The sequence below is a fragment of the Aythya ferina genome, assembly GCF_964211825.1.
Source record: "Aythya ferina genome assembly, chromosome: 3".
Lineage (NCBI taxonomy): Eukaryota > Metazoa > Chordata > Aves > Anseriformes > Anatidae > Aythya > Aythya ferina.
Genome location: NC_140298.1, coordinates 84,422,638 through 84,435,427, shown reverse-complemented (window position 1 = coordinate 84,435,427; position 12,790 = coordinate 84,422,638). Strand labels below are relative to the sequence as shown.

The following is a 12,790-nucleotide window of genomic DNA, read 5'->3' as shown; positions in this document are numbered from 1 at the left end:
CATCGGTGCAGCCTATCCAGATCCTCCTGCAGAGCTTTCCTACCCTCAAGCAGATCGACACACGCACCTAACTTGGTGTCATCTGCGAACTTACTGAGGGTGCACTCGATGCCCTCGTCCAGATCATCGATGAAGATATTAAAATATATTATTAAAAGATATATAAGATATTACCTGCAAGATGTCCCGGCAATAAACAACTCTTGCTGATTCTCAGGGGTTGTGCGAGTGCTTCTTTCCCAACCCCCAGCCCTTGTGTGAGAGGTGGCATCCCTTCTGCACAGAGCCTCAAGGAAGAGCACAAGAGAGGACCCAGCTCCCTTTGGGCTGCTGCGCTGGGGTGACAGGAGGAGTCCCCAGGGGCCACCATGCACCTTTAACATGTGTGAACATAGACTGAGGGGTGAAAATAGTAGTGTGTAAGTGATTATAGGTGGCTAATTTCTTATATTAGGAGTGAGTTTCTATACCTGAGTAATTGGTAACCACAGACATGGAGAAGGCTGAGGCACTCAGCAACTTCTTTGCCTCCATCTGCACTTGTAGATGGGCTTCCCAAGCCTTTCATTTCCCTGAACCCATAGATGGAGGCTGGGGGATCAAAGTCCCACCCAATGTCAATGAAGAGCAGGTTCGACACCACCTGATGAATCTAAACAGGTACAAGTCTGTGGGACCTGATGACATGAATCACAGGGTCCTGAGGGAACTGGCAAGTCTCTCTCCATCAGAGTTGAGAAGTCCTGAGATTCGGGCTATGTCCCTGGTGAGTGGAAAAATGGAAACATTATCCCCCTACTCTTCAACAGATAAAACAAAGAATTGAACAAAGAGTACTATTCTTCAACAATTAAAACGGTTAGGAGACATTTCTTTTCAGAAAGAGTGATCAGGCATTGGAACAGGCTGCCCAGGGAAGTTGTTGAGTCACCATCCCTGGGGGTGTTCAAGGAAAGGTTTTACCTGGTGCTTAGGGACATGGTTTAGTGGGTGACATTGCTGGTAGGATGATGGTTGGACCAGATGATCTTGAAGGTCTTTTCCAACCTTAATTTTTCTGTGATTCTATGATTATAGCTCCTGCTGAAAGGAAAGCTGCAGCGCAGGCTCCACCTTTGCTACCCATCAGAAATGTGAGGAAAGGAAGAGGAGGGAGAGAACAATATGCATGTGCATGCTCTCTCTTGTTCTCTCTCTGTCCCACCTGCAGGAAAAGCCTAATGAGACACCAGAGAAGATGCTGATCCAGAGACCACCAGGCTTCAATGGCCCTACTCCTCGGTTTCTCAGAACTTGGGTGTAGCATCAAACAAGAGCTGGGCACAGGTCAAAGCTTTTGCAGAAATCTCAGTTCTTTTGTGCTGTTAATGAAATCTCCAGCTTTTCTCAACATGAAACAAGTACAGTTCCCTAGAATGAGCCAAAACCAAACAGCTTTCAAATGAAATTTCTCCATTCGTATCAGAGGGTGCGAAAGCTGATCCCAACATCCACACTTTAAATGAACTGCTGAAAGTTGTTTATTGCCCATCACTCAGACGTAATCCCCAACTCTAGGAGCTAAACCTTGACGAGTTACATGAGTACCCACCAGTCTGCTCCTGGAGAAATAGAGTGTACTTAGCTGAAATCACAGTTGCAGCTTGCACGAATGTGTACAATTTTATGACATAGGAAACACCCATCAGATCTGTTCCAGCAGCTCAGCTGTGGGGTTAGCAACGTCCAGATGAGAAGTCATAATGAACAGCTGGTGTTTTTTTCAATTGCTTCAGCTGCCTCTCAGATGATCCCGTAATCTCAAATGATCCCTGCAAGGACAGAAATCTCTGCTTCTTTCACAGGAGAGATGGAAAACAGGCACCATCAGGTGTTAATCATATTATTTCCCATAATTCTACACAAAGGTTGTATCACTTTCTTGAAATGCCACATTTGTGCTGGGACAATAAAAAAACAAATCACAGTAAACAGGACACAGGAACTTGGCAGCCTATGCCTTTTAGTGAAGCTACTCTGATGTTAAATTTGTTGGGTGCCTATATCGATTTCAGTTCCATATTTTTTTCTGCAAACTGTACTTATTCTGCTAATCTTAATTTTCTGTCCTTCCTCAAATAAATAAATAAGTGTGTTTTTGTTTTGTTTTGTTTTGTTTTGTTTTTCCCCAGGAGCTATCATGTGTTTGTGAGGTTGAGGAAGAACAAGATTCGAAGACTGACCTGTGCATTTATATTTTCATTTGCTACAGCCCGAAGGAGAACTATAGGTCACATAACAGCTTAAGCACGGTCAACCGTAGGGAAAAAGACAGAGGGTAACTACATATGGAGAAAAGCAGTATGCAGAGGTAAGTTACCTATCTCGTGGCTGTGATGCCATTCCCTCCATTAGCCATAGTTTCGCAGCACCAAAAACCTGAGTTAGCTGAGGTGAAGATTGGGCAGTGAGAGGTGAAGCCATTGTGCATGGCTGTGATGAGCAGAGTACCTACAGCCCCTCCAAGTCAGACCTGCTTTCCAAAGCAGCTCCTGACAGGACTCCAGCACCAGCTCACACCCTCCTGGTCTTGGATGGGCAGAAGTCCACCTTCAGTTCTGTGGGGCAGGAGCTGGTGGTAAAGAAAGGAGATGGGAGGTGTCAGGCAGGCTTTGGGAAGCTGATGGGATCCAGTATGAACACTGGAGGATGGGGCTTATAGGCCAGGAGCAGACAGGGAGTTTACAGTGGGGTATGAATTTGGTACCTTGTCCCTCACAAACCCCTTATTCTCCTGGTCTGATTCTTTGTGTATTATCCAGGTATTGCTCCTCCCCCAGGATTTTCCAACTTTCCTTTAAATCTTGCTTGGCTCTTCTATTTAAACTGTGTACTTAAAACACATAACATTGACTGAAGTGGTTTAAGAAAGAATAAGGAACTAACTGAACAAATACATGAATCTAGCTGAAAAAAATTAATGCTAGCAAGACTATAAGTCACTGTGCATTCATTACTACACAGAAAAATTAGGCAACAGTAATCACTTTTGAAATCTTTTTGGTGTAGATACAGTAGTATGTACAGTGTGTATACAAGTGTATTGCAGAGTGTGGTTAGTGTCAGGAAAATAAGAGACCACGAGTCAGTGTTACTTCTCAGTAACTCAATATTAGAAAATATTACCTATAGCAGTCTCATGAAATGAGGTACTAGAAAATGACAACTGGCTGAGCAGTTGAACTGTATCAGAGGCCACGTTCTACTGAGTCAGCACTGGCCTTGCAGGGAGCCTGGCCAGCAAGTTGACTCCTCCATGCCCTTGAGCAGAGACCTGGGCCCCTGAGGAGGTAGGGAGGCAACCCTTGCTCCTTCACCCACCCTTAAAGGCATCAGGGACACACTCCAGTCTCTGGTCCTTTGCCCTCTAGGCTGTCACCACCACCTGGTTTTGGATAAGGGTGTAACCATGTAGCCAGTAATAGAGTATTGCCAATACCAGTTAAGGGCCATTTTCGCCATTTTCTAATTCACTATGTGTCTATAGCTATTTTTTGTTTTTATTTTCATTTATCTTTGTATGGTACTCTTGGGGTTTTACAACTCTAGCATAATGCATAGTGTAGGAAAACAAACAAACAAACAAACAAACAGGCTTGTTATGGTAACAGAAGCGTTGAGAAGTGGAGACCCAGGAGGTGATATAGAGGAGTACAGCAGTGGGGTTGTGGGAGAAAGGAGATGGGGCACAAGCTTGGTGCTGGGGACACCACAGATATAAACAATCCTCCAACAGTCAGCTAAAGGAATTCAGGCCTGGAGCTGGACAAAACTAGTTTTAGGTCAGCAAAGAGAATAATAATAATAAAATAGTACCTAATATAAATAAATGACACCAGAACATTCAGATGTAAAAAGGATTTGTAGACCAAGAAAAAGCAAGGTTTAGAAACACATTAGCAAGTATATAAAAAGAACCCAAAGTGGATCCTAGCACGGGGAAGAAGAAACCATCATCATGAACATCATGTTCCTCCAGTGAAGGACTCCAGATGCCAACAACACCTCACCACCCCACCACCACCACCGGGGTCAAGCCAGAGGAGCAGGGGAAGGGCATAACATTGGGAAAAGAGATAGAAACTAAGAAGTGTATGTATAATGATTTTAACTGTATTACCATTATCAATACTTTTTCTGCAAGAAGATATTTTTCTTTCTCCATAATAGTTACTAATAATTCTTGGATTAGACAGATGAGATTTTGTTTATCCTACCGGCAGATTCTTAGCTTTACATACAAGGTGAGTTCTTTCTTTGCCATAAACAAAATTTTGAGTGGAACAAGGGAGCCCAGTGCACTTTGGTGGGACCAGGACATTTTGTCACATATGAGAGATCAACAACCTGTACAGGAGATAATTTTGGCACCCTGCAGCATCAGCAGGTACCAACCTGCAGTGATACAACACTCCCTTTTGAGCAGTGCCTGATCTGGCAATCAGGCAATCACCCCCTCCAGATGCTGTTCACACCCAGCTCCCCTCACACAGTGCGAAGAGATTCAGAGCACAGCACCCCCCAGCAGGGCAGCTGTGTCAGGAGCAGGCATGGCCACCAGGCAATGTCATCTGCCAGTGCACAACCAGCATCCCTCCAGCACCGTTCCCCCACCTGTGCAAGGGCTGCGAATGGCACTCCTATCCCCATCTAGTATTCACCCAGAACACACTGTGCTAGCAGGAAAAGGGCTCTCCAGCCAAGATAATCAGGTGTTGAACTTCTTCTAGGCAGCGACGGACCCCAAGTTTGATCTGCTAAAAGCAGAACAGCACCCTAAGGGGCCTGCATGATACTAGCTTTTCAAATGGCACCAGTGTTCTCCACCATTTCTGCAGAGCTAGTAGAGGGCTGCTGCAGAAGGACGAGATCTCTCAAGCTATCTTCCTGCAGTCCTGGGCAATGAGGCACAGCTTCCACTGCAGAAAAAGAGCACAAAAGTTACGCTTGCGTGGCATGAAATCAAGTTGCATCATGGCAGTAATCTAAACAGCCTGGGACTGTGTCTAACCTCATCAAGTACCTCTCCCTTAGTCACATCCCTTCTTGTCTGAAGAGGCAAATGTTATTTCTCTGAGAACAAATATTTCCCCTCCCTTTCACTGACTTGAGCTCCTCCTTTCCCAAAAGGGGCTTTTTTCACTCACATCTCCCACACATCCTTCGCAGTCAACACAGCTCCAATTGCTCAATTCCATCTGTATGGAAAATATGTAAAAATGAACACACAAAAAAAAAAAAAAAAAAAAAACACAAACAGGATGATTATGTCCAGATGTTGAAATCCCATTTTAAAAATAAATAAATAAATAATAATTTAAAAAAGACAAGTAATGATACATTATGGCAAATAAAGATGATTTGTCCGGAAAATAAGCAACTCTTAGGAATATTTTTTTTTATCATTATTATTATTTTTTTAATTCCCACAAGAAGCTGTCAGCATTGGAAGTTCAGGAGCTTAGGTCAAGAAGAGGCAGCACAACATCACCAGCACTACCTGAGGCAAGAAATGGATTTTATTAAGTCCCTGAGGGTTCTTTTGCATTTCCCTCAGGCCAGAAGTGTGTAATGTCAGCTTATTGAGGAGCAGAAGTTCTCTTCTATTTTTAGAGTTCCGCAGATAATATAGAAAAAGGATTTCAAAACTCCTTCAGGGAAGTGGTAGTTGAAACATTCTGTATCATTTAGCACCCTTGCACAACTTGTGCCTTCTGCATTTTCTTGCCAGACACAGTTGGTAACTTTTGTAAATTCTTATGTACTCGTGCACAATTGAATATCCAAAGAGACTGTCATGATCACCTGGACTGTCTTTGCACACACTGGAGGCACTTCTTCATTTGTGCATTATACTTCTTAGTTTATGCATTAACCCAAGATCTTCTGTTGAGCTATGGTATATTTTCTAGCAAAATGGTGTCTCTTCCTTTAGTATCAAATGCTACAGATCCCATCAATTCTCTGCATAATTTGTTCTGATGGATAATTGTTCATATTTTTCAAAAATACATCGATTTCTTTTCTTGCATTGCATCTGTTTACATTTTTCCCCTAGACTGAAGACCTATCTTCTATAAGAAATCTTCCACATCTGTAAATCCCAATTTGCCTTCTGTCTCTACTAACTGACGTGGTTTAATTTGTCTTTGCCAGGTTTAATTTAAATGTGGTTTAAATTAAGTAAATTTAAATGTGGTTTAATTTGTCTTTTGCTTGCATCAGCACTTTTTCACCCCACAAGTAACCCAATATACTTGTTTCCAACAGTACTTCATGAAAGAAAGAAAGAAAGAAAGAAAGAAAGAAAGAAAGAAAGAAAGAAAGAAAGAAAGAAAGAAAGAAAGAAAGAAAGAAAGAGAGCAAGACAATATTTGATAGTGTTACTTAAACAGCATGCTGGTTGCTTTCCTTGTAAACATGCTGTCCTTTTGAAGTCATGGCTTGACAGAGAAAAAGTGTTTTGTTGTTGTTGTTGTTGTTTTTCCCTCTAAAGTAAAGCTATAATGACATCCAGTTATAGTCTTGCAAGAAGTGGTGTAAAGACCTCAGTTACATTAAAATTCTTACCACAAACACATGCCCCAATCAATAAGTTCAATGACATTTCTGAATTTTCCTAAATGCAAACTGCATCCAGCTTATGGCTTCAGTTTGTTCCTGTACAAAGTTTCATTTTGACTTTGTGTGTAATACGTATAACTAAATTTGAAGAGAAGCTAACTAGGCAAAAATTCAGACCTGCAAAGCTAATTTTGGTCTGTCAACACTCACTTGTGGGATTTACCCACTGACTGTTTACTGGTGTCCCATAAAATGATCCTTAAATATGTTAATAACATTTGGATTTATGCAAAACAGAAAGCAAGTGGTGTGAAATAAAAATAATGTAGTCCACAATCTCAGCCAAATGTACAAATGGCCTTCAGAAGACGATATAGATGGGATCTTGGTGTTCTTCTATTCCCTGTTCTGAGAATCAAAACTGTATTTTGAAAATGTTTATATGCCACTAAAGTAGTTGTACTATACTCAGTCAACTTATAAGTGATATAAAGCTCTTTGAGTTAGATCTAGGAGCCCTTCAATGCTTAACTTTCATTTTTACAGTGTTAAAAATGTAGATTAGTTAAGTAGCTATACCATTGCATGTGTGTTTTTAATGCAAACTTTAGGGGCAGATAGCAGCACACATAAACATAATTCAATGTTGTTGTTTTTTTCCCTGCCTTACAAGCAAAGATGTATTTTCTTCTGTAGTTATTGTATGGCATATGTACTAACAACAGTACATATTAGTTCTTTTCATTTTAAATCAGGAAGTTTTTGTTTGTGTGTTTTTTTTTTTTTTTTAAAAAAGTCATATGACAAGGCCAGCAGCAGGACCAGAAATGGATCACTGACTTCTAAGTCTTAGGCCAGAGTTTGCCCTATTTTCATGTCCTTTTGCTGCCTCCATTAGTCTCTAAATCAGGTTATTTCTTTCATACTTAGATAAATCATCAGTGCTACAACATTACAACTCCAGCTTTTAATACTCTCTCAGTCCCACATGCCACATCATGCCTAATACCAACAGCTCTCCAGTATGCTCTGACAGATGCCTTGGGGGCAGAGGATGATTATGTAGAAAAGCACATTTAAAAAAAAAAAAAAAAAAAAAAAAGCTCATCGTGCAGTCACTCCCAGCGGCTGGTAGCTGCTCTCACAGTAGGGCCTCCCCTCCCTTCCTATGGCCAAATGGAGCCGAGGGTCCCAACGTTGACAGCCTATGGTTGCAACGCAAGAGGATGGGGTCTTTCAACACCTCTGCATGCTTTTATCCAGTCCTCACACCTTGCCTCTGGCCAGTTAGCAGGACAATCATACGAGAACGACTCGTAGGTGAGGGAAGTTACTTCAGCTGTAGTCTCCCCCACCAGCTATGTTTCCCCACCCATGACATACCTTAGCACAGGAACATCTAAATGACTATAACAAGATATTAAAACCAAACGTATGCCAGATCACAAAATCACTGAATCACAGAATGGCTGAGGTTGGAAGGGCTCTCTGGAGGCCATCTGGTCCAACCTTCTGCTCAAGCAGGGACACCCAGAGCAGGGTGCCCAGGACCATGTCCAGGCGGCTTTTGGAGATCTCCAAGGAGGCTCTACAGTCTCTCGGGGCAACCTGTGCCAGTGCTCTGTCACTTGCACAGTAAAGAAGTGCTGTCTGGTGTTCATACGGAACCTCCTGTGCTCTGCTTTGTGCCCACGGCCTCTTGTACTGCCATTGGGCACCACAGAAAAGAGCCTGGCGTCATCCTCTTTGCACCTTCCTTCCCTTCAGGCATTTATAAACATTGATAAGATCCCTCCTGAGCCTCCTCTTATCCAGGCTGAAAATGTCACCATACAAGCCCTTTGGATATGAGGAAATGAAAAAGGGAGCACCGTGTTTTGTGCTTGTCACGACTACTGGGTTAGCAGCTCCAGTTTCTCCCCTGAAGGCCTTCCCAAGGGCACCTTCACCAGAGCCAGGCCTTGGGCACCTCCCACAGGCTTACACATGGCCTCTAATGAATAATAAAAGAGGTGCTTAAACTCACCTTTCCCCTCTGTAAGACCCACCTCCTTAAAGGTTAGGAGCAGAAGGGGAAAAACACACAGACTGGCTGTGGCAAAAAGCTGCTGTGCAGGCTGGTAGCTTTGAAGGAGCCGGGGGAAGCAAGAGGATCCACAGAGCAGCACTTATGATTTGTTCATACCACAGCTGAGAGAAGGACATCAAGTCAGATGAAATGATAACTAAGGAATAAAGACTACGGACTTTGTAATCCTTGTTAAATGTGTGCCCATCCAGGGGTGTGATTACAAAGTCTCTGACTCTGAAGGTCCTGGATTCCCCAGTCACCCTTTCCCTTTGCAGTCAGGCTCGCTGACAGATTGCCACATAAACCTTTGGCATAGCTGGCTAGAGGGACTTCATACCCATTTTTCCAGATTAATGTATTAAATAAAGATTTATTCTTCTACCTAAAGTTAGAAAGCATGCAAGACTATAGCAACAGATCTACATGTCCATTCCATTATATTTTCTTACCACACCATGGCTGACATTCCTCATCTTTAGTGGAAAACAAATAAAAACAAACAAACAAAAAACAAACAAACAAACAAACACACACACACACACACATCTTTATTGCTATTTTACAGGTCACATCAGCAAGTTAGCTTTTTCACTGATACACCTGGGCAGCACTTGAAATGCCATAAAAGTTTCCATTTCTCACTCCTTACTCTAAAAGGGTGAAGTGCTTTATTCAATGCACCACCAGCTGTTTTTATCTTAATTCTTCTAAAACAGTGCACCTGAGACTGACTTGTGCAATATTGTTTTAGTACTCCTTGTTGGTTCTTTAGCAGTCTCTTTACAGCTTCCTTTGATTTAATCCTTTTCGTCCTGAAGATTGTGTATAAACCTGGCAGTCAGTGATTTAAAAATTAACAGGAAAACTGACACATTCATTAAGCCATTAATAAGAAAAAGAATGCAGATGTTTTACCCAGTCATCACAACAGCCATGCACGGAGAGAAATGCTGAAACACAGAGTCCCCCCTCTCCCCAGCTGCCCAGCTCTATTTATAAAGCGCTTTGGTTGTCCGGGTTGTGAGTAGCATTTTGGCTGCAGAGCAGATCCCTCACTCGTGTGTTCTCACGAAAAAGAGGAGAGTTTACTACGTTTATGTGCATTTTGCTCCATAATTATATGCTAGTCTGTATGTTGATTTTAATAATAAATTCTACCTGCTGGTGTCCCTTTTAGAACAACAATTCTTCTCATCCTGCAAACTGTCAAGACCACAGGTTCTGGGGCATCAATCAGAGCCATCATTTAAATACAAGAGCTATTTAAGCATCTACCATGAAGTAGGTCATCTACCTTTTATACTCAAACATAAAAGATTTTTGGGGTTGATTTTTTTTTTAGCATTTGTTTTCCAGCAGAAAGTTAAATGTCATAAACTATCAGCACAAAGTGTAACACTGAGCTTCCTGACTCCATTTCACCAGCCAAGTCACTGAGCTTTTAGAATAGCAGTAAACTGAATACGTAACTGCTTGTCTATTATTTTTGTCTCTTGAGAAGAAATTACTCCCTTCCTTTTTGGTCGAGATCATTCAAAGACTTGGCACTGAACAGTCTTCTGGGACTACATCCTTTCCTTTAAAAATTAAGTAATTATTTCTGGCTCCCTTTCAGGCCCACTTCACTTTTCTGTAACATATAGCTTCACATGCACTATATACCAACCAAAGGCAGTTCCCTCCCACAGCCACAGCAGGCATAACAAACATGCCTCGTGTTCACCTCTTTAAAACTCGAGTGTGTACAGTGCATTGACAGTAGATTGAAGCTAGGCTTGCAGCACATGGTGAAACATCTCAGCATATGGTAGGCTGCCAAAAAAAGAAATCAAAAAGAGCAGATGCATTTTTGGCCTACATCCAGAAGCTTAAAAAGCTAAAGTATAACATACAGGAACCTCATCAGTCAGCCCAGAATTGCTGATAAACTTCAGTCTGAATATATCTGAACTGACAAGGAAGATCCTTTGAAAGGGAGTTCATTCCTGAGCACTTCCTGAGTATGTTATAGTTTAACACAGGAGAGGTTTTTTCATTACATGTCTTAGCAGTTTCTAAGTTTTGCTCAAATGCTTAGCATTAGGAGAAAAAGAAGGAAAATGGAACACAGCATTTTTTTTTCTTCTTACTATATTATTGGTGTTTTGGTACCAAAATGAAGATAAAGACTTCCTCTTTGATCTGTAAAGTAAAAGCAAAGTTCATGTTTACTTTATATTAACAAGATCCAGTGTGTTTGAAGAGCTCTCTCAGGTCTTCATTGTTTATCTGATACCTTCTGTTTGCTGAACATGTTGTTACTCCTTTTGATTTCAGCTTACAGAAACTTGTAGTGATATTTGTTTCCTTTATGCGGAAAAATTTAGATTGATTTTTAGCTTCTTTTGTTCCTTTTCTAACAGATCCTGAACATTGTAAGAAACAAGAAAGAATAGTGTTTTTTATGGAATCACCTTGCTTTTCCAAAACAGTGTTGCCTAAAATGTTCCCATTCTTTGTGTTTTTTCCCTAATGACTCTTTTTTCCATTCATAGTACTTCTTTTTTCCTGTTTTTCCTTACTGTTCTCAATGTGCTTCTGAGTACTGTTTTTTGTGTGGCTATCTGCTCACAGCCACTTGTCCTTTACAGCCATGTTCACCATGCTCAGCTTGTGACTTGCATGGTAGCCTGTGTTTGGGCTGTGTCTTCTGCTTGTTTGAACTGTAAGAGGAATACATGCCCTGAATGCAGGACTGCAGTCACGTCCACTGGCTGCAGAGGTTTTGCAATCACAGTAATTAAAAATTCTTCTCCCTCAGCTCTACCCGTCTTCCCAGGGAAGTACAATGTCATGGTGTATGACCCAGAAATGTGACAGGATAAGAAAAAAACACAGATTGCAATAGCCCAAATGCACCTGTGTAGAGAGGCCAAGACACACACACACACACACACACACAAAGCATTCAAAGCATGGATATACTGCCATGCCAACTTTTTAACTATACATTTTCCTGAATGGACCAAAGAGGAAATAAACGGATGTCTGGCTGAGTCCGTGCTGTCTTCTTCTACCTTCCTATCAAATCTGTTCTTTACCCCCTCTCTACCCCAACTCAGTCCCTTTCCTGGGTCTCTGTGTGCTGCAATGATACTTACACATGCTGTGAGTATGGGTGCCTATGGGACAGGCATTTGGGTGCTGCCTGAGTGCAGCCACACTGAGAAGGACCTTGGAATTGAAAAATAGCTATCCCTGGTTGGGGTCATCAGGGCAAGAGTGATTGCTTTTCTTCATCCAGTTTTGTAAGCTCGAGGACCGGCATGTGTCTTTTCAGATGTGCACACCAGTATACTGAATACCCGCACTTGAAACAAGCTTGAAGTTGCATTTCTTATCAAATGTACCTGGTAGATTTTCTTTCCTGTTTGAACTCCATAAAAGCAAATGTCTTGTATAGGAACAAAGAGAGGTCCATGATTTTCTGATGTGATGATGGCTTGTTTTGTCTCACACATGTTCACAGTGAGCGTTCAAAGACATGCCCAGATGACAACGTTTGGTTTTGTGCTAGGAATGGGATGGTTAGGCAGCCAAACTGTGAAATAGTCTGTGTATGTGGTCAGCTGCTCTCCAGCATGGTTTTGAATCCTATTGTGCTATCTCTAGAAGTTTGTTCTACCAAATAAAATGTCATGTTATGCAAATGCCTCCGTTTTGCCTGATACACCCTAGTGTTAAAAGTACATACAGCCCTCATGTCACCTCTGTCCTCCACTTCCTGGAAAACTAATTATTAGCTCTGCAACTGCAAATCAGTAGTTTAAGAGAAGTGCTAAAAAACTATACCTGTATATTCTGGACAAACTGTACTTGCATGTTCCTAGCAGCTTTACACTTTTGAGTGGAGTGTTTTAATCTGATTTTATCTGCACATATTATTCCTGAGATCCTCCCCTTGTCCTGACACAGTGAATTTGTTGGTTTTATATGGCCCTCCTCCCAGTAATGGAAAAAACACAGGATGTTACGTGCTGTTTTACAGGGAAAACATAGGCAACTGTAGAAAAATATGTTTTCAGCAAACATTTGGGAAAATAGAATCACACAAAGTACCGGTGGGTTCATCAGCTT

General features: G+C 41.7%; 1 long non-coding RNA gene across 1 annotated transcript; it reads right to left on the bottom strand.

Annotated features, from left to right (window-relative positions):
* Nucleotides 1-1,502: 1,502 nt before the first annotated feature.
* Nucleotides 1,503-8,609, bottom strand: LOC311434861. The gene is made up of 5 exons (XR_014691781.1): nucleotides 8,475-8,609; nucleotides 5,051-5,237; nucleotides 4,160-4,958; nucleotides 2,360-2,611; nucleotides 1,503-1,829 (listed from the first exon to the last, which is right to left on the bottom strand). It is a non-coding gene; the product is annotated as an uncharacterized lncRNA (long non-coding RNA).
* Between the last annotated feature and the right edge of the window lie 4,181 nt (nucleotides 8,610-12,790).